The sequence below is a fragment of the Camellia sinensis genome, chromosome 12, assembly GCF_055761805.1.
Source record: "Camellia sinensis isolate YWXY chromosome 12, ASM5576180v1, whole genome shotgun sequence".
Lineage (NCBI taxonomy): Eukaryota > Viridiplantae > Streptophyta > Magnoliopsida > Ericales > Theaceae > Camellia > Camellia sinensis.
The window spans coordinates 171,709,466-171,735,176 of NC_138972.1; positions in this window are offsets into that span (position 1 = coordinate 171,709,466).

Genomic DNA, 25,711 nt, shown 5'->3' on the forward strand with positions numbered 1-25,711 from the left:
CGGGGTCCCAGTGATGATCGTCTCAGATAGATATCCTCGTTTTACCGCTAGGTTGTCGCAGAGTTTGCAGAGTTCCTTGGGCACTAAGTTAACCTTTTGCGCGGCTTATCATCCTTAGAATGACAGGCAGTCCGAGCGTACTATTCAGATCCTTGAGGATATGCTTCCAGGTTGTGTCCTTGACTTTAGTGGGATGTGGGATAGGTACTTGCCCTTGGTGGAGTTTTCCTACAATAACAGTTTCCAGTCTAGTATCGGTATGGCACCGTTTGAGGCCTTGTATGGCCAACCTTGTAGGTCTCCAGCTTGTTGGGCCGAGGTGGGTGATGCACCATTGTTGGGCCCGGAGTTGGTGAGGGAAACGACGGAGAAAGTTGAGCTTATCCGTAGGAGGCTTGTTACAGCCCAGAGTCGCCAAAAGAGTTATGCAGACCATAGGAGGAGGCCTTTGGCATTTGAGACTGGTGATCATGTTTTCTTGAAAATATCACCTAGGCGAGGTTTGATGAGGTTTGGGAAGAGTGGGAAGTTGTCCCCTCGGTTTATCGGTCCCTTTGAGATCCTTGAGAGGATTGGGGAGGTTGCATACCGTTTAGCCTTACCGCCGCAGTTGTTCGGAGTGCATGACATGTTCCATGTTAGTATGCTTCAAAAGTACGAGCCAGATCCATCACATGTGTTGGATTGGACCGACCTAGAGGTTGACGAGAATATCTCATATAAGGAGAGACCAGTTTGGGTCTTGGATAGACGGGATCAAGTCTGGCGAGGCAAGACCACTCCCTTGGTAAACGTTTTGTGGAAACATCACGAAGTGGAGGAGGCCACTTGGGAATGTGAGGTGGATGTCCGTGAAAAATATCCGGACTTGTTTGTAAACGTTTAATCATGTATTGGAAATTTTGTAATATTGATGAACTTTAAGAGCATTAAATATGTCTTAAGTTGTAAAACATTATGAATGATTTGATTTATGGAAATATTTTGAAACTTGCCTCGAAATGGAAGTATAATGTAACATTGCATGTGTTGAATATATCGCAGAAATGGAATTATATCATGAACCTCAAATATGATATAAAATGGTGGAAAATATGTTGAAGTCGGTAGATTTCAAGGAAAAGCATGCTAATAATACATACCATGCATATATTGTGAAATGCCTCTTGAATAGAGATGGAATGACCGGTATTGGGTCAAGTTGATAACTGTTGAGTTGTAATACTACTGAGAATTGAAAAAAACATGTTTTTGAAACTCGTACTTAATTTCGGGGACGAAATTCCTTAAGGGGGGGAGGTTATAGCGATCCTGGTTTTACCTCTCTTTATTTATTGTATTCCGGACTCGGTTCCGCGGTTGTGTTGTTGTCTCATTCTTATTTCTAGCCTTTACTCTTTGTATTTGAGTCTTAGGTTGTGTTGGGCAGGTTTGAAACGGGTTGGTTGTACTTAGAAACCAAAAGTCGATGCCCAGATTTTGGCCTTCACGCTCGAGCAGGGCTTTTGACGGTCGAGCGTAACTTTCCATCTCCAGTACTTTTCTCTACAGGTCTTCGTACGCTCGGGCGGGAGTGTTTACGCTCGAGCATGACCCTTTGATTTTGTTCATCCGCTTGAGCGGGGAGTTTGACGCTCGAGCGGGGATCGTATCAACAAAACTTATGGGAGTGTGCAATATCCGCTCGAGCGGCTCTTTCTACGCTCGAGCGTGAGTCTGTGTCTGACGCTCGAGCGGGGAGTTCCACGCTCGAGCGGGGCGACGTGTATATCACTCTGAGATTTAGCTTTTTGGATCACTTTTTCAACACTCTTTCTCTCTCTTACTTTCCCAAACTCAGATTTGAGAGCCTCTCTCTCTAAAACCTTACCTTCTCTCTAGGGATTGATCGAGTAGGAGGGGTTTCCTCACTTTTGGCCTTTGTAAAAGTTGTGGGGATCGTCGAGGTCTACATTTTGATCCGAAAAATTTGGCGTTTGGAGCATTTTCGTTTTCTTCATCTTCTCCTTTTGAGCTCTAACTTCGAGGTAGGGATATCCTACTCCATCTTATAAGCTTTGTTTTTAAATTTTAGCATTTTGATATGTTGGGGGTTGTTGGGTAATTTTGGGAAAGTTTGGTGTCATTGTGTAATTTTCAAAAGATGGGGTTTTCATATCTATACACCCATATGTGTGTAATACATTGAGAAAAGGAATAAATATTGGATTATTGATAATAAAAAAAAAAATGGAACCTTAGGGTTGTTGTTCGGATTATGGGAAAATGCCCTAATTGGCTTGATAAATTAATTGGTATAATTAATTTTGAAAAATGAGAAATTGAGTTAAGAATATGGAATTGGAAAGATATGGGATTAAAGGGTGTAGTTGGATGTGTTCATCACTCACCCAGTCAAAATGTCGATAATATATCCATTTGATGCATTTATGTTCTGTTTAGAAATAACTGCTTTGGGCTATCGGTGGAGGATAGTCTTGATTGTTGTAGACAATGCATGACGATTAGGCAAATTAAAACTAATCAATTAAATATGTCATCAAATATGACAGTTGGAATTATACATTAACTTCATGTATTGATTGACTATGTCTATGATAATTGTTTATATACATTGTGTCGTGTGGGAGGAGATAGGGGATGTACTCCACAGTTTAGGGGAAGATAGGGGATGGACCTCTAAACCGGAAACTGTTTGATATTGATACAGCACCAAAATGTGTATCATGTGTGAAGTATGGAAGTGTGTTCTGATTTGATATAGCACTAAAATGTATATCATTATCAATTGTGAAGTATAGAAGTGTTTCTATGTTTATTTGATACAACACCAAAATGTGTATCATGTGTGAAGTATGGAAGTGATTTTATGTGTTACTGATACAACACCATAATGTGTATCCACTATGATCTTGAAAATATTTTAATGATGGATTATAATCTCATTAAACCGGTTGGCCAGGACCTGAGCCTTGTTGTCGAACTTAAAGTCGAATGAGAAATGGAGAAGGAAATGTAGCGTGGACATGGTTGTCATGAAACTGTAATATGATATGGGTTGGAGTATAAGTGTTGACCATCTATCAACTGCTAATCTTTTAGTCATTGTTTATAGTTGGTTTAGTATATTTCTGCTAGGCTGTGGCTCACCCTTTATGGGACATCATTTTCAGGTTCAGGTAGTATGCCACCTCTAAGGACGTAGCTTGGAAGGATTAGTGGTTGAAGACCCCCTTTTTGTGATTATTTTGTTGTATTACATGTATATCAAGCCAAGGGCTTACTTGTATAGAGTTAGAACTCTTTTTTTTTGTAACCAAGTGTTGACTTGGAAAGCTGTAAACCCATAGGGCGTTTGCTTTTGTTGTTAACATGTAATACTTTCGTAAGAAAAACTCTGATCAAATATAATTATATTTTATTCTCTTATGTCTGAGCATGTTAAGAATGTATGATTAATGGGTTTATTTTGAGGGCGTTACAATTTGCAAATTAAATAGAAAATTAAGTTGAATATTAAAGGAAATTGAATAAAAATGGAAGCTGCATAAAATTAACAATGGAAGTTCATTCAAGAAACGAATATACTTTAACGATATATTTGGAAATTAAAAAAAAAAGGAAGTTGAATAGAAAAGGAAATTGGATAAAAATAGAAATTGAATTAAAATAAAAATAGAAGTTGCATAAAATTAAAAATGGAAATTCATTGAAGAAACCACTATACCTTAACGATCCATTTGGAAATTAAATAAAAAAGGAAGTTGAATAGAAAAGTAAATTGAATAAAAATGGAAGTTCAATAAAAATAAAAATGGAAGTTGCATAAAATTAAAAATGGAAGTTCATTCAAGAAACACTATATCTTAACAATCTATTTGGAAATTAAATGAAAAAGGAAGTTGAATAGAAAAGGAAATTGAACAAAAATGGAAGTTGAATAAAAATAAAAATGGAAGTTGCATAAAATTAAAAATGGAAGTCATTCAAAAAATCACTATACCTTAACGATCTATTTGGAAATTAAATAAAAAATGAAGTTGAATAGAAAAGGAAATTGAATAAAAATAGATGTTGAATAAAAATAAAAATAAAATTGGAATTTGCATAAAATTAAAAATGGAAGTTCATTCAAGAAACCACTATACCTTAACGATCTGTTTGGAAATTAAATAAAAACTGAAGTTGAATAGAAAAGGAAATTGAATAAAAATGGAAGTTGCATAAAATTAACCATGGAAGTTCATTCAAGAAACGAATATGCCCTAACGATATATTTGGAAAACAAATAAAAAAGGAAATTGAATAGAAAAGAAAATTGAATAAAAATAGAAGTTAAATAAAAATAAAAATGGAAGGTGCATAAAATTAAAAATGGAAATTCATTCATGAAACCACTATACCTTAACGATCTATTTGGAAATTAATTAAAAAAAGAAGTTTAATAGAACAGGAAATTAAATAAAAATGGAAGTTGCATATAATTAACAATGGAAGTTCATTGAAGAAACCACAATAACTCAACGATATATTTGGAAATTAATTATAAAAAAAAAGTTAAATAGTAAATGAAATTGAATAAAAATGCAAGTTGAATAAAAATAAAAATAAAAATTGCATAAAGTTAAAAATGGAAGTTCATTCACGAAACCATTATACCTTAACGATCTATTTGGAAATTAAATAAAAAATGAAGTTGAATAGAAAAGGAAATTGAATAAAAATAGAGGTTGAATAAAAATAAAAATAAAATTGGAATTTCATAAAATTAAAAATGGAAGTTCATTCAAGAAACCACTATACCTTAACGATCGGTTTGGAAATTAAATAAAAAATGAAGTTGAATAGAAAAGAAAATTGAATAAAAATGGAAGTTGCATAAAATTAACCATGGAAGTTCATTCAAGAAACGAATATGCCTTAACGATATATTTGGAAAACAAATAAAAAAGGAAGTTGAATAGAAATGGAAATTGGATAAAAATAGAAGTTGTATTAAAATAAAAATGGAAGTTGCATAAAATTAACAATGGAAGTTCATTCAAAAAAACCACTATGCCCTAACGATCTATTTGTAAATTAAATAAAAAAGGAAGTTGAATAGAAAAGAAAATTGAATAAAAATGGAAGTTAAATAAAAATAAAAATGGAAGTTGCATAAAATTAAAAATGGAAGTTCATTCATGAAACCACTATACCTTAACGATCTATTTGGAAATTAATTAAAAAAAGATGTTTAATAGAATAGGAAATTAAATAAAAATGGAAGTTGCATAAAATTAACAGTGGAAGTTCATTGAAGAAACCACTATAACTTAACGATATATTTGGAAATTAATTATAAAAAAAAAAAGTTAAATAGTAAATGAAATTGAATAAAAATGCAAGTTGAATAAAAATAAAAATAGAAATTGCATAAGGTTAAAAATGGAAGTTCATTCACGAAACCATTATACCTTAATGATCTATTTTGAAATTAAATTAAAAAGGAAGTTGAAACGAAATTGAAATTGAATAAAAATGGAAGTTGAATAAAAATAAAAATAGAAGTTACATAATATTAAAAATGGAAATTCATTGAAGAAACCACTATAACTTAACGATCTATTTGGAAATTAAATAAAAAAAAAAGTTAAATAGAACATGAAAGTGAATAAAAATGGAAGTTGAATAAAAATAAAAATGGAAGTTACAAAAAATTAAAAATGGAAGTTCCTTAAAGAAACCACTATACCTTAACAATCTACTTGGATATTAAATAAAAATAAAAAGTTAAATAGAAAACGAAATTGAATAAAAATGGAAGTTGAATAAAAATAAAAATGAAAATTGCATAAAATTAAAAATAGAAATTCATTCAAGAAACCACTATACCATAACGATCTATTTGGAAATTAAATAAAAAAAGAAGTTGATTAGAAAAGGAAATTGAATAAAAATAGAAGTTCATTCAAGAAACCACTACACCTTAACGAATTATTTGGAAATTAAATAAAAAAAAAAGGAAGTTGAATAGAAAAGGAAATCGAATAAAAATGGAAGTTGAATAAAAATAAAAATGGAAGTTGCATAAAATTAAAATGGAAGTTCATTCTAGAAACCACTATACCTTAACGATCTATTTGAAAATTAAATAAAAAAAGGAAGTTGAATAGAAAAGGAAATTGAATAAAAATGGAAGTTGAATAAAAATAAAAATAGAAATTGCATAAAATTAAATATGGAAGTTCATTCAAAAAACCACTATACCTTAACGATCTATTTGGAAATTAAATAAAAATGGAAGCCGAATAGAAAAGGAAATTGATGAAAATAGAAGTTGAATTAAAATACAAATGGAAGCTGCATAAAATTAACACTGGAAGTTCAACCAAGAAATAACTATACCTTAACGATCTATTTGGAAATCAAATAAAAAAGGAAGTTGAATAGAAAAGGAAATTGAATAAAATGGAAGTTGAATAAAAATAAAAATGAAAGTTGCGTAAAACTAAAAATGGAAGTTCATTCAAGAAACCAGTATACTTTAACGATCTATTTTAAAATTAAATAAAAAAGGAAGTTGAATAGAAAATGAAATTGAATAAAAATAGAAGTTGAATAAAAATAAAAATGGAAATTGCAACAAATTGAAAATGAAAGTTCATTCAAGAAACCACTATACCTTAACGATCTATTAGGAAACTAAATAAAAAAGGATGCTGAATAGAAAAAGAAAGTGAATAAAAATGGAAGTTGAATAAAAATAAAAATGGAAGTTTATAAAAGAAACCACTATACCTTGACGATTTATTTGGAAATTAAATAAAAAAGGATGTTGAATAGAAAAGTAAATTGAATAAAAATAAAAATAGAAATTGTATGAAATTAAAAATGGAAGTTGATTAACGAAACCACTATACCTTAACGATCTATTTGGAAATTAAATAAAAAAGGATGTTGAATTGGAAAGGAAATTGAATAAAAATGGAAGTTAAATAAAAATAAAAATAGAAGTTGCATAAAATTAAAAATAGAAGTTCGTTCAAGAAAACCACTATACCTTAACGATCTATTTGGAAATTAAATAAAAAAGGAAGTTAAATAAAAATGGAAGTTGAATTAAAATAAAAATGCAGGTTGCATAAAATTAACAATGGAAGTTCATTCAAGAAAACCACTATACCTTAACGATCTATTTAGAAATTAAATAAAAAAGGACGTTGAATAAAAATGGAAGTTCAAATAAAATAAAAATGCAGGTTGCATAAAATTAACAATGGAAGTTCATTCAAAAAGGCCTATACCTTAACGATCTATTTGGAAATTAAATAATAAAAAAAAAGTTAAATAGTAAATGAAATTGAATAAAAATGGAATTTGAATAAAAAAAAAATGGGAATTGCATAAAATTAAAAATCGAAGTTCATTGAGGAAACCACTATACCTTAACGTTCTATTTGGAAATTAAATAAAAAAGGAAGTTGAAAGGAAATGGAAATTGAATAAAACTCGAAGTTGAATAAAAATAAAAATTGAAGTTGTTTAAAATTAAAAATGGAAGTTCTTTGAAGAAACTACTATAACTTAACGATTTATTCAGAAATTAAATAAAAAAAAAAGTTAAATAGAAGTGGAAATTGAATAAATATGGAAGTTGAATAAAAATAAAATTGGAAGTTCATTAAAGAAATCACTATACCTTAACGATATATTTGGAAATTAAATAAAAAAAAAGTTAAATAGAAAAGGAAATTGAATAAAATGGAAGTTGAATAAAAATAAAAATGGAAATTGCATAAAATTAAAAATGAAAGTTCATTGAAAAAATCACTTTACCTTAACGATCTATTTGGAAATTAAATAAAAAAGGAAGCTGATTAGAAAAGGAAATTGAATAAAAATGGAAGTTCATTCAAGAAACCACTACACCTTAACGAATTATTTAGAAATTAAATAAAAAACGAAAGTTGAATAGAAAAGGAAATTGAATAAAAATGGAAGTTGAATAAAAATAAAAATGGAAGTTGCATAAAATTAAAAATGGAAGTTCATTCAAGAAACCACTATACCTTAACGATCTATTTGGAAATTAAATAAAAAAAGAAGTTGAATAGAAGAGGAAATTGAATAAAAATGGAAGTTGAATAAAATTAAAAATGGAAGTTGCATAAAATTAAAAATGGAACTTCATTCAAGAAACCACTATACCTTAATAATCTATTTAGAAATTAAATAGAAAATGAAGTTGAATAGAAAAGGAAATTGGATAAAAAAAAGATATAGCGATCCCGGCTTCCCTTCCCTTGATTGTTGTATTTCGGACTTAGGTTCCATCGAGTTGGTGGTTGTATATCTTGTTGTTATCTATTAATTCTATGTGTTTGAGTTTAGGATGTATTGGGCGGGTTTCGAACATGTTGGTTGAGCTTTTGTCCCATTCCTTGTTGCTCAGAATTTTGGTAATACGCTCGAGCGGGTACCTTTGAGCTCGAGCAGAGTTTGATCTTTTTGGTTGTACGCTTGAGCGGGTCTTCTTGCGCTCGAGCGAAGTTTACACACTCTCAGCATTTCGTGCCTCTGCAAAACTTCTGCAGGTGGGTTTTTCACGCTCGAGCGGATTTTCTTACGCTCGATCGGGTATCTTGGCACTCGAGCGGGTAGTTCATTGTCTGTGAGAGTACTGGAAGGGGAAAATCTACGCTCGAGCCGCTTTCCCTTTGCGTTCGAGCGGGTGTGTTTTGCAGTTGTGTCTTGGCACTCGAGCAGGCATTTTTGCGCTCAAGTGGGTCCAATTTTTGTGCTTAACGCTCGAGCGTTCTATTCTCCGCTCGAGCGGGTCATACGTATATTAGATATCAGCTGGGTCTTTTTAGATCACTTTTCAACTTCCATTCTCTCTCTTACTTTTCCGAAAAGCCATTTTTGAGAGCTTCTCTAACAACTTTCTTCCTTCTCTCTTAGGATTGATCTAGTATGAGTGATTTTCTACCCTTGGGCCTTTGTAAAAAGTGTGTTCATCATTGAGGGCTACATTTTGATCCGAGAATCTTGTGATTTGGAGCATTTTCGAGTTCTTTATAGCGATCCCGGTTTCTCTTCCTTTGATTGTTGTATTCCAGACTTAGGTTCCGTGGAATTGGCAGTTGTATATCTTGTTGTTATCATTTAATTCCGTGTGTTTGAGTTTTAAGATGTATTGGGCGTGTTTCGAACAGGTTGGTTGAGCTTTAGTCCCATTCGTTGTTGCCCAAAATTTTGGTGGTACGCTCGAGCAGAGTTTGATTTTTGGTTATTCGCTCGAGCGGGATGTACACACTCTTAGCATTTCGTGCCTCTGCAAAACTTCTGCAGGTGTGTTTTTCACGCTCGAGCGGATTTTCTTGTGCTTGAGCGAGTCGCGCTCGAGCGGGTAGTTCATTGTCCATAAAAGTATTGGGAGGGGAAATCTACGCTCGAGCGGGTGTGTTTTGCAGTTGTGTCTTGGCACTCGAGCGCGTTCAGTTTTGTGTGCTTGACGCTCGAGTGTCCTATTCTCCGCTCGAGCGGACTAGTCGTATATCAGATCTGGACTGTGTGATTTTAGATCACTTTTTACACTCACTCTCTCTCTCTTACTTTCCAAAAACCAATTTTGAGAGCTCCTCTCTCTAGAAAATACCTTCTCTCTAGGGATTGATCTAGTTTGAGTGGTCTCCCTCCTTAGCTTCTTTGTAAGAAGTGTTGATCTTGGTGTGGGTTATCTTTCCATCCAAAAATCCTTGGATTTGGAACATATTCGAGTTTCTCATCTTCTCTTTTGGGTCTCATCTCTTGAGGTAGGGATTCCTACTCATTCTTATGTGTTTTAACATAAATGTTGAGCTATTTGTATAGATGGTTTGATTTGGAAGGTTAGGGTTTGAAATGTGTTATTTTGAAAAGAGGGGTTTTATCCTCTTGACTCATGTATATTTATTTTGGGTCTTAACAAGGGGATTATTGATGTTATTGTTAATATTTGAGCCTTTGGGTCAATATTGGGAAAAATGGGATAAATGCCATGTTTGGTTTTATTTGGGTCACTAGTGTAATTAATGACAATTGTTATGGAAATACGAAATTGAGTTGGAAATAATGAAATTGGCTCATTCTGAGATAGAATGGTGGAGTTGGATTTATTAATCGCTCACTTTGAAAATGTTGAGATTATATATATCTGTTGAGGCATTTATTATCTGTTTAGAAATAACTGCTTTGGGCTATCGATGGATGATAGTCTTGACTGTCGTAGACAATGCATGATGATTAGGCAAACTAAAAGTAATCAATTGAGTATGCCATTGAATATGGCGGTCGATATAATACATGAATTTTATGTATTGATTTGATTATGTATATGATATGTGTTTATATACATTGTGTTGTGTGGGAGGAGATAGGGGATGTACTCCATGGTTTAGGGGAAGATAGGGGATGGACGTAAAAATCGGTTATTGATTGGGAGAAGATAGGGGATGAGCTCCATTGATACAGCACTAAAATGTGTATCATTTGCGAAGTGTGGAAGTGTTTTTGTTGACATTGATACAACACTAAAATGTGTATCATTTGTGAAGTATGGAAGTGTTGCCACGTGTTACTGATACAGCGCCAAAATGTGTATCTGTTATGAAGTGTGAAATGTTTAATATGAGTTATTATCTCATCTGAAATAGAAATACTGTTGATATGAGATGTGATCTCAACCAAATTGTTTGGCCAGGTTCTGAGCCATAGTTATGAATTGAGAATTGGATAAGAAATGGAAAATGAAATGAAACATGGACACATTTGTCATGTAATTGAAATGGGTCATGAATTGATTTATGTGAGTCAAACATTTATCAAATGCTAATGTTTTAATTATTGCTCATATTATGGACACATTTATCACGTTGGATCACCTTTTATGGGACATCATTTTCAGGTTCAGGTAGTTTTCCGCCTCCGAGATCTTAGCTTGGATGGTTGTGGGAGTTGAAGACTCTTTTGTTTATTTTTGGTTATCTCTTGTTGTATTACATGTAAATTCAAGTCATGGGCTTAATATGTATTGGAGTTAGTACTCTCTTTTTGTAACCAAGTGTTGGCTTGGAAAGTTGTAAGCCTATAGGGCAATTACTTTGTCGGTCAACATGTAATACATCCTATAAGAATACTCTGATTTACGAAATATGATATATCTTTCTTGTATCATGAATGTCTATTTATGGGTTTATTTTGATGGCGTTACAACTTGGTATCAGAGCGTACCGGGTTTGAATACTTTTGGTACGTGGGAAGTGATTAGTATCACAATGGGTTTGTCTCGCTTGTTAGAGACTTATATGTAATGTTATGTGCTTATGTGATAACATGTTTATGTGACTATTTGGGTATGGGATTTAGTTTCTAGAATGTTGATTGGATCCTTGGGTTTCTGTGAGTCTTGTTGGAAAAGCATTTGATCAATGCTGTTTCTAACCGGAACTCTAGTAACGCCTTGGGACTATCATTATCCAGAAATGAAATTCGTAGGTGCTTATGTGATTATGTGCTTACGTGGAATGAATTACAGTTGTCCATGCATTAGGACGCGGGTGTTATAGCTTCGGCGCATTTATGAATGTACTAACGTTCTTCGTTATTTTTATTAGGATGTCAGGACGAGGACGTGGAGGTAGGCAGGAGATGCCTATACCGGAGGAGATTCCAGAGCAGCAGGAGGGTGTTCGTCAGGCCAATGTGGCCGAGCCAGTAGGTCAGCAGGCCATGGGCGCCTTAGCCCGCGAGATGGTAGGAGCTTTGAAAGAATCTATGGACATTCTCAGGGCTGAGAATCAGGTCCGAGCGCATGTTGTTGAGGCAGGACCATCCTTTCTAAAAAGGGAGTTCTTCCGGTCGAATCCGGATGAGTTTGTTGGAGATCCTAAGGAGGCACTTAAGCCTGATGAGTGGTTGGAGTAGTTGACAAAGACATTTGAGATGCTTGGCATCGAAGACGGTGCTTTGAAAGTGACCTTGGCATCTTTCCAGCTTAAGGGGGATGCGGGTTAGTGGTGGAAGTACATGAGGGCCCATATTGGTGGCACATGGGAGGCTTTTGTGGATGCTTTTCAGGAGAAGTACTTATCTCCAGCCGTCAAGGAGAAGCTGAGGGACCAGTTTTGCCAGCTCAAGCAGCTGAGTTTGTCAGTGGTTGAGTTTGAGGCTGCTTTTACTAGTTTGTCCAGGTTTGCACCTGAACTTGTGGCGTCCGAGGAACGCCGTTGCATTGAGTTTGAGCGGAAGTTGAGGCGCGGGCTCAAGATGAGAGTTGGGGGGTCTATGACTCAAGATTATAGGCGTCTTGTAGACGCTACGGTGCATATGGAGATTATGATGCGGGAGGAGGAGGAGGGGCAGAGAGGCTCTAAGAGGAGTCAAGACGGCTAGGGTGATGGCAGGAGACAGAGGGATTCTAACCCTCAGCAGTCTCAGGGCGGTTTTGCTAGATCTACCTTTCCAGTGCCGAGTGCAGGTTCTGGGGAAGGCAGTCAGGGAGAGGTGACCTGTTACAAATGTGGTCAGCTGGGCCACAAATCTCCAGCTTGCCCACAGAGGGGAGGGGGTCAGAGATTAGCTTCATCATCAGCTCGACCTCAAGGCCAGAGTCAGGGCAGGGGTCAGCCACTGTCTTGCTACCAGTGTGGTCAGGCGGGGCACCTGAAGAGGTTTTGCCTGCAGTTGAGTGGCACATCTGGTACATCTGGGTAGAGGTAGAGTTTTCAGCCAGCTCAGTCAGTTCAGGCCTCGAGGGCCAATCAGGGGGCTTCATCGTCCCAGTCTGTGCAGCAGTCTTTTGCTTCGAGAGGTGAGCAGGTAGATCAGGGGCCTACAGGGCGCGTGTATGCTGTTACCGTGCAGGATCTTGTACCGGCTCCATCTGTTGTGAGAGGTACTTTCTTGTTTTGTAACTCGGTTGCCAATGTATTGATCGATACAGGTGCATCCCATTCCTTTATATCTGCTGCATTTGCATCTGTTTTGGGTTTGGAGTTGGCAAAGTTAGCATCTCCGATTTGTGTAGTATCGCCTGTTGGGAGTGAGTTGATTCTGAAACAAGGCTGTAGAGGTTGTGATATAGAGTTCGCCAATCGTCGGCTTCTGTTTCCTTTTGTAGTTATGCCCATGTCGGGTTTCAATGTTATTTTGGATATGGACTGGCTATCGTCATACCGGACAGTTATTGATTGTTACCGTCAGAGGGTCACAGTATGTACCTCGAGCGGGGATTGTTTCCATTTCTTGGGCGATCGGGTTGGTAGTGTGTTGCCACCGGTGTATGATCCGCGAGGGCGGAGTGAGCTGAGTGGTCTTCTTGCTAGCCTTATGAGTAGTGAGTGTGATGAGACCGGGGTTGAGTTGCCGAGAGTGGTTTGCGAGTATTTGGATGTTTTTCCCGAGGACCTTGTTAGTTTGCCACCTCACCGAGAGATCGAGTTCTCTATTGACTTAGTGCCCGGCACGGCGCCGATTTCTATGGCACCTTATCATTTTGCCCTAGCCGAGTTGAGTGAGTTGAAGATTCAACCCCAAGAGTTGCTGGATAAGGGCTTTATTTGCCCTAGTGTTTCGCCGTGGGGAGCACTGGCCCTCTTTGCTAAAGACAAAGATGGTGCCTTGATACTTTGTATTGACTACCGGAAGTTGAATCAGGCTACGGTTAAGAATAAATACCCTATGCCCCATATAGATGATTTGTTTGACCAGTTGAAGAGTTCCCGTTGTTTCTCTAAGATAGACTTCAAATCGGGTTACCACCAGTTGAAGGTCAGGGAGGAGGATATTCCTAAGACGGCATTCCGTACGCGGTATGGCCATTATGAGTTTCTGGTGATGCCATTTGGGCTCACCAATGCACCGGCAGTGTTTATGGATTTGATGAACCGGATCTTCCGGGAATTCTTGGATCGTTTTATAGTCGTTTTCGTGGACGACATTCTGATTTATTCAACTTCGGAGGAGGAGGACGAGGAACACTTGAGAGTGGTGCTTGAGTTGCTTAGAGCCTATAGGTTGTATGCCAAGTTTGGGAAGTGTGAGTTCTGGCTAAGAGAGTTTAAGTTCTTAGGCCATGTGGTTTCCGGGGAAGGGGTGTCTGTTGATACATCCAAGATAGAGGCAGTGCAGGATTGGGCACAGCCTAAGAGTGTTTTTGAAATCTGCAGTTTTCTGCAATTAGCTGGGTATTACCGCCGATTTGTGAAAGATTTCTCCAGGCTAGCTTCGCCGTTGACTAGATTGACGCGGAAAGGGGTCAAATTCGTATGGAATGAGACTTGTGAAAAGTCGTTCCATGAGTTAAAGGTTAGATTGACCACCGCTCCGGTCTTGATTATTCTGGAGAGAGGTTTGGATTATGCGGTTTACTGTGATGCCTCACAAGCGGGTTTGGGTTGTGTGTTGAAGCAAGAGGGGAAAGTGGTAGCCTATGGCTCACGTCAGTTGAAAATACACGAGAGGAACTACCCTACACATGACCTAGAACTAGCAGCTGTAATTTTTGCCTTGAAGATTTGGAGGCACTACCTTTATGGTGAGAGATTCGAGGTATTCTCGGATCATAAGAGTTTGAAGTATCTGTTTACACAAAGAGACTTGAATCTAAGGCAGAGAAGGTGGATGGAGTTCATTGAGGACTACGACTTTGAGTTGCACTATGACCCGGGAAAGGCCAATGTTGTGGCCGATGCCCTTAGTAGGAAATCCATTAATGATGTAGCTTGTATAGCCATTCGGGAGTGGGAAATGTTGGGTACACTTGGGGAGTTTGATTTGCTTCTGGGCGAATCTGTTGGGGCGGCGGCCTTGTTTTCTAGTGTTGGGCAGCCTACATTTGTGAGTCGAGTGTTAGAGGCATAGAGAGGTGACCTTGAGGTAGAAACCCTCTGGGAAAAGATCTCCAGTGGGAAGGTTGAGAAGGGTTTGACAGTGTATCTCGACCTGAGTGTGAGATACCAAGACCGTTTGTTTGTGCCGAAGTCTTGCCGAGAGGAGGTACTCCGAGAGTTTCACCATTCACGCCTTACGGTGCATCCGGGAGGCACTAAGATGTATCGTGATTTAGGCCACCAGTTTTGGTGGCAGCGAATGAAGAAAGATGTGGCAGTTTTTGTGTCTCAGTGCCTTACTTGTCAGCAAGTGAAGGCCGAGCATCAGAGGCCAGCGGGCTTGTTACAAGGAGCTAATTGATCAATTATGAATGTATGCAGGGCACACTCCAGGAGGGACTAGCACATCATCGCAACACTGTGAGTAGTAGTACGCTTTACTACAGCTAATGTTTTCTATTAGCATTCTGTTAATTCCGTATGTAAGCACCTATGTGAATGTGAATAACTAATGGAAAGAATGAAACTACTTTTGTATGACTATGGAATTTTGTAAGACACTGAGATCAGTTTGCTCTAAAGATATGAAACAAAGTGCTACACGGAACTAAGTGCTACAATGTGAGTCACCTCTAGAATCCGTGTGAGACACCTCTTGAGTTCAGACATGTATATGTTCAAGGGCTCAATGCCAATACATTCAAGGGCTTAATGCCAATGTACTCAAGGGCTCAATGCCAATATGTTCAAGGGCTGAATGCTAATATGTTCAAGGGCGTAATGCCAACATGTTTTTGTGTCGAAACTATTTGCCCCTAATTTAGATAAAATTGAAGAAAACTTGTCTTATATGTTAAGTGTGTCTTCACCATTCGGAGACTCTATGATCTGTGCTTCTGTATACTTAGCTTGTGAACTCCAACTTGGGGATAGTCGAGTGTATGCTAATCTGTTACCTCTCGACATGACCTATTTTGATGTTATTCTGGGAATGGATTGGTTGAGTGAATATGGGGCGACTATAGACTGCTTGGCTAAGCAAATGAATTTCCACCCTCTGGGGTAGTCGGAGTCTGTTTTTCAGGGGTAGGAAGTGACTTCTCCACCTTATTTGATTTCGACAACAAGGGCCTGTAACCTAATTCAGAAAAGGTGTCAAGGGTATTTATGCAGTGTTTTGGCGGGGCAAGTGATGAATGGGGACGTTAACATGGTCCCAGTTGTTCGTGAATTTCTGGATGTTTTTCCGAAAGAATTACCAGGGCAGTTGATAGACCGTGAAATTGAGTTTACCAGTGAGGGGGCGCCAGGGACTCAACCCATTTCTAAGACTCCTTATAGAATGTCACCAGTTGAAATGAATGAATTAAAAGTTCAATTGCAGGATTTACTTGACAAAGGGTTCATCCGCCCGAGTGTGTCTCCTTGGGGTGCACCAGTTCTGTTTGTGAAAAAGAAGGATAGAACACTCCGACTTTGTATTGATTACAGGGAACTCAATAAGGTAACAATCAAGAATAAATACCCACTTCCGTGGATTGATGATTTATTTGACCATCTACAAGGAGCACAGATCTTTTCGAAGATTGATTTACGGTCCGGATACCATCAATTGAAGGTCAAAGTGTAGACACCCCATTTTTGACCGTCCTCAAGACTTGGACGTCACCATTGGAACACTTGGTGATTACCCTTGTTTGTGTTCGTCGTGAGTTCCCGCAGGTTTCGGTTGCGCGCCTTGCCTCAGGATCTCTCGACTCGACCGTGTTGTGTTTGGTTTTGCACCAAACACTTGTGTTTTGCCTTGGAGGGGCAGGGAATGCCTTGTGAGGTATCCCCACACATCACCAGCCATGGCTTGAGGCCACCGGCCAGTGATTTTGTGCCATCGGCAATGTATATTGCCAGTCGGCACTCTTTGTTGCCGGTCGGCCATTTATTTTGCCAAAATGGCAATTTTGAATGGCCGATCACTGTTCATCTACTTTTAGTAGATATTTTGTGCCAACTGTGATAGCTGGCACCCACTCTGTTCTCCACCATACACATGTATGGAGGGATTTCTCTCTTGACAAGCTTATTTGACAAGCTTTACAAGAGAGAGTTCTATAAGAGAGAGTCTCCTCTCTTGGATTTAGGGTCAGACAACATAGTTAGAGAGCTCTGATATTAGGGTTAGGAATTTATATATTCTATCTCTATACCTCTCTTTCTTGAGTGTTCTAGGTGTGTTGGTTCAAAGTATTGTACACAAACACACACTACTATACCTTTTCTTGGTTGTTGAGGGCCAAAAGGTTGTTTTGGAGGTTTTGAAGCTAGTTTCAACCTAAAAAAGCTGTTGGAGCTCCATTGTTGAAGAGGGTCTTCAAGGGTAAGAAACTTGCTCCTTTTTACCCCTTTCTTGCATTGTATTTTTGCCTACCTTACAACTGTTTTTGTGTTTAGTTTATAACATAAAAAAGTTCTATTTTTAGGGCCTCTAAATAGTTGTTTCAGGTTGCTTCAAGCTTTGGGGTTGTTTGACCACTCTTAAGCCTTGTAAGGCTCCATTTTGTGCCATTTTGAGTGAGCTCCGAGACCTTGGTGTTGGGCCTCCTCACCACTGAAATCTCGAGGAATTTTAGAGGTGAGGATGGTGCCTTAAGGTCCCAAGAAGGAGAGGGCCACCCCCTCTCCTTGTTGTCCTTGAAAAGGACCATTTTTGGCCTCTTGAGGGAGCACCATGTTTAGGTTCATGTTGACCAAGCCTTAGCTGATTTTTGGGCTTATTATGTCATAATATGCCTCTGTTTTTAGTTGGTTTTGGTACACCATGCTTGCTTAGCATACATGCCTTGTAATGCCATTTTGTTGCCTTAACATGCCTTAGGTTGTAAACCATTGTTCTAGTATGTTTTAGGCTTAGCTTTGTGAAGCTTTCATGATTATTTCGCCATTTTTATGGTCTATCCTTAGCCATTTTGGTCGACCATGGCATGCATTATATAGCCCCTTTGCATTTTTGGTTTGTTGGCCTTAAGTGTATGAGTGTATTGCATGCATTACTTGCATCATTTTCAGTGGTTTGGGACCACTTGCCATGCTATTTCAGTCCTCATAACATGCTTGCATGCTTGCCTCTTGATGCTTCTGTGATGCTTTAAAAGCTTATGTTGCATGCTCCATGTTTTGGCCTTTGTGCATGCTTTCGAATTTGAGCCACTTAGATGCTATCTAGGGGGTCCCTTTGCATGGTCTAGGTCTGCCTTGGACCTGTTTTAAGCCTTCTTGGCCTTGTGAGGCTTGGTTGGCTTAGCCATGGTTTAAGTCCCCTTTGAGTTGCTTTAAATGCTTGGACCATTTGCTTGCTAATGTTTGTCTTGTTTAAGTTGGTTTGGCACCTCTTATAGCATGATTTTCAAGGCTTATAATGCATGCAATATGTCCATGATTCTTCCCTTTTAAGTGTGCTTAAAAGTTGTTCTTTGATGCTTAAGCGTTAGGCCTTAACATGTGCATGTGTGTTTGGCCCCATTTTCTTGAGCTTTTGGCCACTGTTTTAGACCTAACTTAGAGCTGTCCAATTAGTGTAAGTCCATCCCTTGGATGTCATTCAAGTGTTGTTACACCATCCCTTGTTTGCATGCTTTGGTTGCACATGTTACATGCTTGAAATCACTTGCATTCGCCTTGCATTCCATTAGTCAAGTTGCTAGCATGTTGCGTGATTGGATTACATCTTGCATGCTCTAGTGGTTTGCATAATTATGGCATGCTGGTTTGCTTTGTTGCTTAGTTTGTGTACCTAATGTGCATTGCATGTCTGTATGCTCTCTTTTATTCCATGTTGCATATTGGCTAACATTCTTAGGTTGCATCGCATTGAACATGCTTGCCTTGCCTCTTGAAGTCAAGTGATAGAGGTTGGGCCTTTATGTGCTTATTTGGTTTGCATTTCATTGGACATGAAAATGCTCAACTTGGTCTCTTGGGCCATCACGCATTGAAATGCGCGATTGATGGTCCAAGAACCAAGGATCATGTCCCTTTGAGTCATACACATGATAAGGGATAGGATTGGTGCATACATTGCTTGAATTACATTGCCATGCTATGCCTTGCCCTCCGCTGCTGTCAATTGCAGATTCTACAGACATCCTTTGCCGACCGGCAGTGTTCAGGGCGGACCGGCAATCCATTGGTGTCCGATAGCTTCACCAACAGCCGATGATCACATACTACTGCCGGTGGTCATTCTATTCAGCCGGTGGTGTCTCCTAATGTCCAGAGAAGCAATTCTGAGACTTTGGCAGTCTTCAAAGAGGCAGAGCAGGGAAAACAGAGGCAGCCTATGCATGGCAGTACACTTCCGAGCAAGACCCGAGCACGCGCGCATCAAGCCCTCTTCCCGAGGCCCCTTTTATTGCTTTTCTTATGCTTAGTTAATTTGTTAATTAATTAGATAATTTGTAATAATTAATTAGCTTGCAAGTTAGTTAATTTGTATTCTTCTTTCGGTCCCTCCGAGCGAGGGTGAATTTGTAACAAGTGTGGGTGAGCGAGTGCATGTCTTCCAACCCCCATTTCTTTCTCCCTTTTACTTACCTGCTTGGATGGTTAGTAATAGGTCATGTTTAGTTTGGCATATCTTATGCCATGCATGCGTGCATCATTCATCAGTATTGCATGCACCGGGCTCGGCGCATCATGCTAACCGCACTAGTATTTCAAATCTAACTTGAATACATGCTACTTGTGCATTTTCACATGTCATTCATAGACTAGCCGAGCCTACTCTAGTGACATTCCGTATGTGTTGCATTAGGCATTTGAACATGGACTTGGATCATACATTGATTGCTAACGAGTTCTTTGTTTTGGCATGGAGTATGATGTAAGTATTTATGCTTTAGCATCCTTGCATGCGTGTGAGTGTTGCCATGATAGCATAATTACCATGAGGCTAGCTGCTTATGTGATATAACTGCTTGAATGCCTGTGGATGAAGGTTGGATTGTCTGAGTTGGAATAGCTCATTGGAATCCGTGTTTTAGCCTACTTGCGAGTAGCAAATCCCAAAACGTTTTCCAAAACAAACGGATATGCAATGCTTATTCCCAAGTTAGGCAACCTAGTCTATACTTGTTTGCTGTGCACATAACATAGTAATTCTAGGCTAATAATCGGGATAAGAACACATAACGTTTTCAAAAACGGATATCACGGTTAGTAGAGGCCGATCTTCGTATCGGGCGAGAGGGGGTGCTCATAGCTGACCTTCCCCAATCGTACCCAAGCTCCCGAGCCGAGGCAACTTTGGTGATGACGGACACGTGGCCTTTGGCACCGAGTCAGGGTTTCCTAAATTTTCCCCAAAAATAAAATATTTAGGTGGCGACTCTGTATCTGGCAAAGCAGTCCATGTTTGGCACTTCTTTTCTAAAAATCTGTTTTCTCAAAATGATTTGCCAGATTTGGACTCTTTGGTTCAGATTAAGAACCGTGACACAAATCGAGTCCGAACTGTAGCGGGGTCCCTCGCGGACGTTGTTACAGTTTCTGGCGACTCTGCTGGGGATTTTAGAGAGCTTGACTCGAACTCATGATATCCTGTTTTGATTTCATTTATGTGTTTCTTTGCATTGCATCTGCATTGGTGCACCGTGGAACACAGTGTTTGCCATTTGCCATTCCTGAACGGTTTGCTGGAGGCTTGTCTTGTCAAGGCATGGCCATAAGGCTGACCGGTTGTGGGCTCTGACAGTATGGGAACACAAACTCCGGTTTTACCGGGGCACCCCTTTTTTGACCATTCGGCCTAGTGCATATTCGGAATCCATAGTGACCATTACAAAACTAGGACAGGTTGCTTACCCGATGCTAAGTTGTTTGAAACCGCTGCGTGCATAGTGGCAGCCTAGCTCCTGACAAAATAGGACAGGGAAACCCTACCCCTCCATAGGGGTGTTTTGGCACTCTTTACTTGCTATGTGCTTTTAGAGTGTATCTCTACAGGAACGTACATATCAGTTTGCAAGTTTGAGTATCAGGCCCGAGGGCACTAGTATCAGTATTGTTGAGAAATCAGTTATCTGTGGGTATCAAGTTCAGTTTTGGGAACAGTGATCAGTAGTAGAGTGCAGTTATTCGGCTACACCTGTGTTTGATCTGTTTGGGCTGAAATGCTGTTTGTTTTTCCTTTCAATTCAGAGGTTTAGAGAGTTGATACAGAGTAGCTAGTGTTCCCCCTTACTAAGGTAAGACAAATATCTGATCCGTCAGTCACCGTTCAGTACAGCGGACTTATGATGACGCATAATTCAGAAGAGATTGTGATTATGACGGCTACGCTAGATCAAGGGATCACCCTGCAGGATGAAACCAATGTTGATGTATCGCATCCGCCCAGGTCGCCTGTCGCGCACCCGATCTGGACTCCCCAGTTGTATCAGGCTCGCGAGCCCACTACATTCGAGCTGATGGGAATGATTGGTGACCTCTAGAGATCCGTGGCCAATCTGGCCTATGGAATGTCGGCTTCACTGCCAGCGGTACCGTATGCCGGGAATTTCATGCCACAGGAGTCCCCCGCTACTGGGACGGATTGTGCTAGAGCTCAGTCAACCAGAGGTTGCCTCCCGCTATAGCAACGACGTGTCAGCAACAACCGAGCTTCGCCCTGAAGTAACAACCCAAACCCTTGACCAGGCCGAGGCCAGAGGCAAGAACAAATTGAAGGCAGATGCCGATCCCATTGAACAACTGCTGCGGGCAGTCGAGGCTTTGAAAGCCGGGGGGATGAATAAGCAACAGATATCCGCAGTTGTGGCAAAAACTGTGGAGGATGCTTTCCCCACTCCACCTGAGGGTAGTTCAAGTCAGTCAGAAAATCGGGATAGGCCCTGTCATGCCAGAACAGTTCCTCCTATTCCCAACCCTGCACCTGGGAAAGATCAGAAAGCTAAGGCAGTGCCTGCCGACCTTTTTGCTAGTGCGTCTAGTAAGAATGCTCAGACTTCAAAATACCTGCCCCGAGGGCGCAGGACCTTTCATGCTCTCTACATGCCTCTGTCTAAGGCACTTCAGATTCTTGCCAAAAGAGGGCACCTCAAACCCCTTGAACCTCGGCCTCTCCCGAAGAATCTCTCTCTCACACACGATGCTGCTTTGTACTGCGCGTACCACCAACTGACCAGTCACGCCACCGACAACTGTTTCCGCCTTCGCCATGAAGTGCAGGATCTGATCGATAATGAGCTCATTCTTCCACCTACCTCAGCGAAGTCTGTTACCACCGAGCTGTTGGACTTTGAGGATACTGCGAGTATGTGATCAGGGGTTGGACCACCTGCGGGCGGCGCTTGGTGTATTTCAGATGTGGCGTCTGGCACGCACTTTTTGAGCATTTGTAAATGCAGTTTTGTAACTTCTGGCTTGGGTTTTGGGTTAGGTCTCTGTTTTGTTTTTGAGTTTGCCTATTTGCTTTGAGTCAGCCTTTTTGTTTTTGGGTCTGTCTTGTGGTACCGAGTCAGTCCCGTTGTATAGGATGTCGAGTGATTCCGGGGTTGTTGCCTCGAACACGGTTTTTGTATTTAACCTTTTTGCTTTATTTTTGAATGTGTCTCTGCCGTGGAGCCAGTTACATCCGAGAAACCTGAATGAAACAGCTGCGGCTATCATGTTTCCGTGCTTATTGTTTGTTTTGGGCTAGTTGTGCCAGAGAATTTGAATCAGACGGCCGTGCATTCCACCTGTTCTCTTGTGCCCTAAAAATTATTGCATTGACCTATGTTTTTCAAAACCTCTTTAACACTGCGGTAAAAAAACGAAGAGGAAGGAATTCCTCCGGTTTTGCAAAAATTTGATCAATTGAGGGAAAGAGAGGCATGCTAAGCCTTTAATGAATGAAACCATGCTTGTTAGCGTGAGTACTGAGAAGGACCCTGGCTTGATCCAGATTGGTTCCACACTATCTTCGGCGCGAGCAATTTGTCGCTTTCTTAAAAACTTTAAAAAACAAATGTTTTACGCGGCCCTGTGGAAACCTGTGTGGGATCGCTCTTGAGATTGTGTAGCCTAGGATCGCTCTCAGCCTCAAGATTCGACCTGTTTGTCTTGAACCTCGAACTCATTCGGAACATTCAACGGTCAACTGTCAGAGGAGGCCCGTGTGGCCAGTTTTGAAGCAGCCCTCGAACAAGAGGCACTAAAGTCGAATCAAAAGATGAGATCCCACCAGAAGAAGCTCGTGGAGCAGCCATGATGGATTCTTCTGCAAATCATTACAACAGCCGTTCTCCTAGACACAGAGAGGCTTCAACTTCAAAAACCATTTGGCATGGACTTGTTACACTTTTACCCTTTTGAGAGGCTCGCTAGGCCGAAAACCCGGAAGGGCGACCCAGGAAAAAGTTAGTGCAAGAGAAAAATACAAAAAATGCAAAAAAAAAGAGAAGAAATAAAATCAAAAGAGAAAAAAAATGAAAAAAAATCAATAAAAAAAAGAAAATGAAAAGAAGCTCGCAAGGTCGAAAACCCGCATCGGGCACCTTGGCAAAAGTTAGAGCCTGAAAAGTGAAGGTTAAAATACCCGAGTGTACCTTAACCGGAACTACGTAAGGCTTGATTCCCATGTTTGGGATAAGTAGGCAACTTCATTCTGAAGTCCAGCCCCCAACGCTTTCATAGCATCTCAGTCCATACAATGGTTTCGATTTCATCCCAAAGTCCAGTCGCCAACACTTCCAAAGTGACTGTGTCCATATATTGATTATGACCGTCTTCGTCATCTCCGTGTCCAAGAGTTCGACCACCACCAATGAAGACTGTTTTCGGACTGCTGCGGCATCATCCAAACAAGGGGCACCTTTCCGTTGCCATGATGTCGCCGTTCAAACCAGGGGCAACTTTCCGTTGCCATCCACCCCTTTTAAGCCAGGGGCAATTTTCCATTGCCTCCGATTCGAGGTTGCGCATCTCGAGGATAAGTTCCGCGCTTGTTTAGCACCGGTCGTTTGCAAAAATAGTTTTTGAGAATTTTTTGCTAAGGTTGACCATTTTCTCAAAAATTATTTCATTTTCCAAAACTGGACCATTTTTCTTGGACCCAAAAAGGAAAATTTTCAGTGCTCACAGTCTGACTTGCATGGTTTTCAGATAAAAAATCGAACAAGTACGTTAATCCGACTCTCATCTTGATCAAAACTGTTTTAGTAGAAAAACCAAAACAAAAATGGTTAAAATGATGAACTAGGGGCACAGTTGAGTCATGCGTTCTGTCTTTCCCCCGTCGTCAACATACTTTCCAGGAGGGCACTCTACCCACCAGAGGAAATAGCTGTGAGCTAACGGCATTGGGCATGAACCCACAACTTCCTATTCATCCATTAAAAAATCCTGGGGAGGGATGAAAACATGAGAGAACAAAGAATAGAGAGGTGTAAGTTGAGAGAAAAAGTGAGCAAAAGGGTTGTGAGAGAAAAACCGAGCCTGAGTGCCAAGCGATGTGAGAATCACAAATGAGAAAGGGTGGGAAATAACACCTGGAGAAACTAGCTCCTCGTGATTTGAGAAGTCTCTCGTTTATATAACGTGTCTGTGTGTCGTGTCTTTTGTTTTGTTTACCTTAACTCTTGCTTTGAGTCGGTTCCGAGCGTGTCTCATTGTGTTTAGGTTGTTTACCTTTTGTTTTTCGTTATTGAGTCTTTTTCACTGTGTTCAGCCGTAGGCTCAATACCCGATTGAAAACCCTTTTTCTCAAATCGTTTTCTGCTCATAGTGCTGTGCCATTCTCCGCATTTCTGTAAAATAGGTTTGGTTATTTTGTAAAACCGCAGGGGTTCAACCCGGGTCACTTGGAAACAGTGAACATGTGGGTTCCAGATTGCATCTGAGTGTGCTTCAACTTCAGCCGATCCCACCTATGTATTCCATCTTTTCAAATTTAAACTGTTTTCGCCGCGTGCAGAATGAACTAAGAATACTGTGTTATGGGCTATGAAGTTCAGAATGAGCAGAGTTCAGAATGGGCAGTGTTCAGAATCAGTTATGAGCTGTGTGGGCTGTATGCAGATTAAACCAAGCACTGTGTTACGAGCTGAGTGTTCAAAATGGGCAGTGGTTTGTTTGAGTTGTTTTGCTGTTGGCCGGTCGGCAAAATATTGTGCCGGTGGAATTTTGTAATGGCCGATGGATTGCCTGTGATGCATTTTGATGGCCGGTGGACATCCGGTGGTCTCCTACAGTGATTTTGGAGCCTCCTACACCCTTGTTTGAGTTATATGTGGGGTCCAGGGCCTTTAGTGCTCAAAACAGTGCAAAACAGTGTATTTTCGACGCTCAACCGGCCTCCGTTTTGATCTCGGGTCGTGTCTTCTGTGCGTGGCACTCGAATTCATGCAAGGTGTATCCTTTCTGTATCCTTTTGGCTTTTACGAAACTCAAAAGTTGCCCCCATGTGCATCGCACTGTCTTGTGCACTCACGTTGTCTAAACGCATCGCGCTATTTTACGTATCTCATTGCATTTTGTATGCATTCAAATCACGCTATTTTGCCCATCTCATTGCATTTTGCATGCATTCAATCACGCTATTTGCGTAGAGCGCATACCTTACTTGCGTAGACCGCATGTTTTGCTTGCGTAGACCGCATATTTATAATTAATTACGTTACTTGCGTAGACCGCATGTTTGTAATCAATTTCACTACTTGCGTAGACCGCATGTTTTGCTTGCGTAGACCGCATGTTTGTAATCAATTTCATTACTTGCGTACACCGCATGTTTTGCTTGCGTAGACCGCATGTTCATAATTAATTACGTTACTTGCGTAGACCGCATGTTTGTAATCAATTTCATTACTTGCGTAGACCGCATG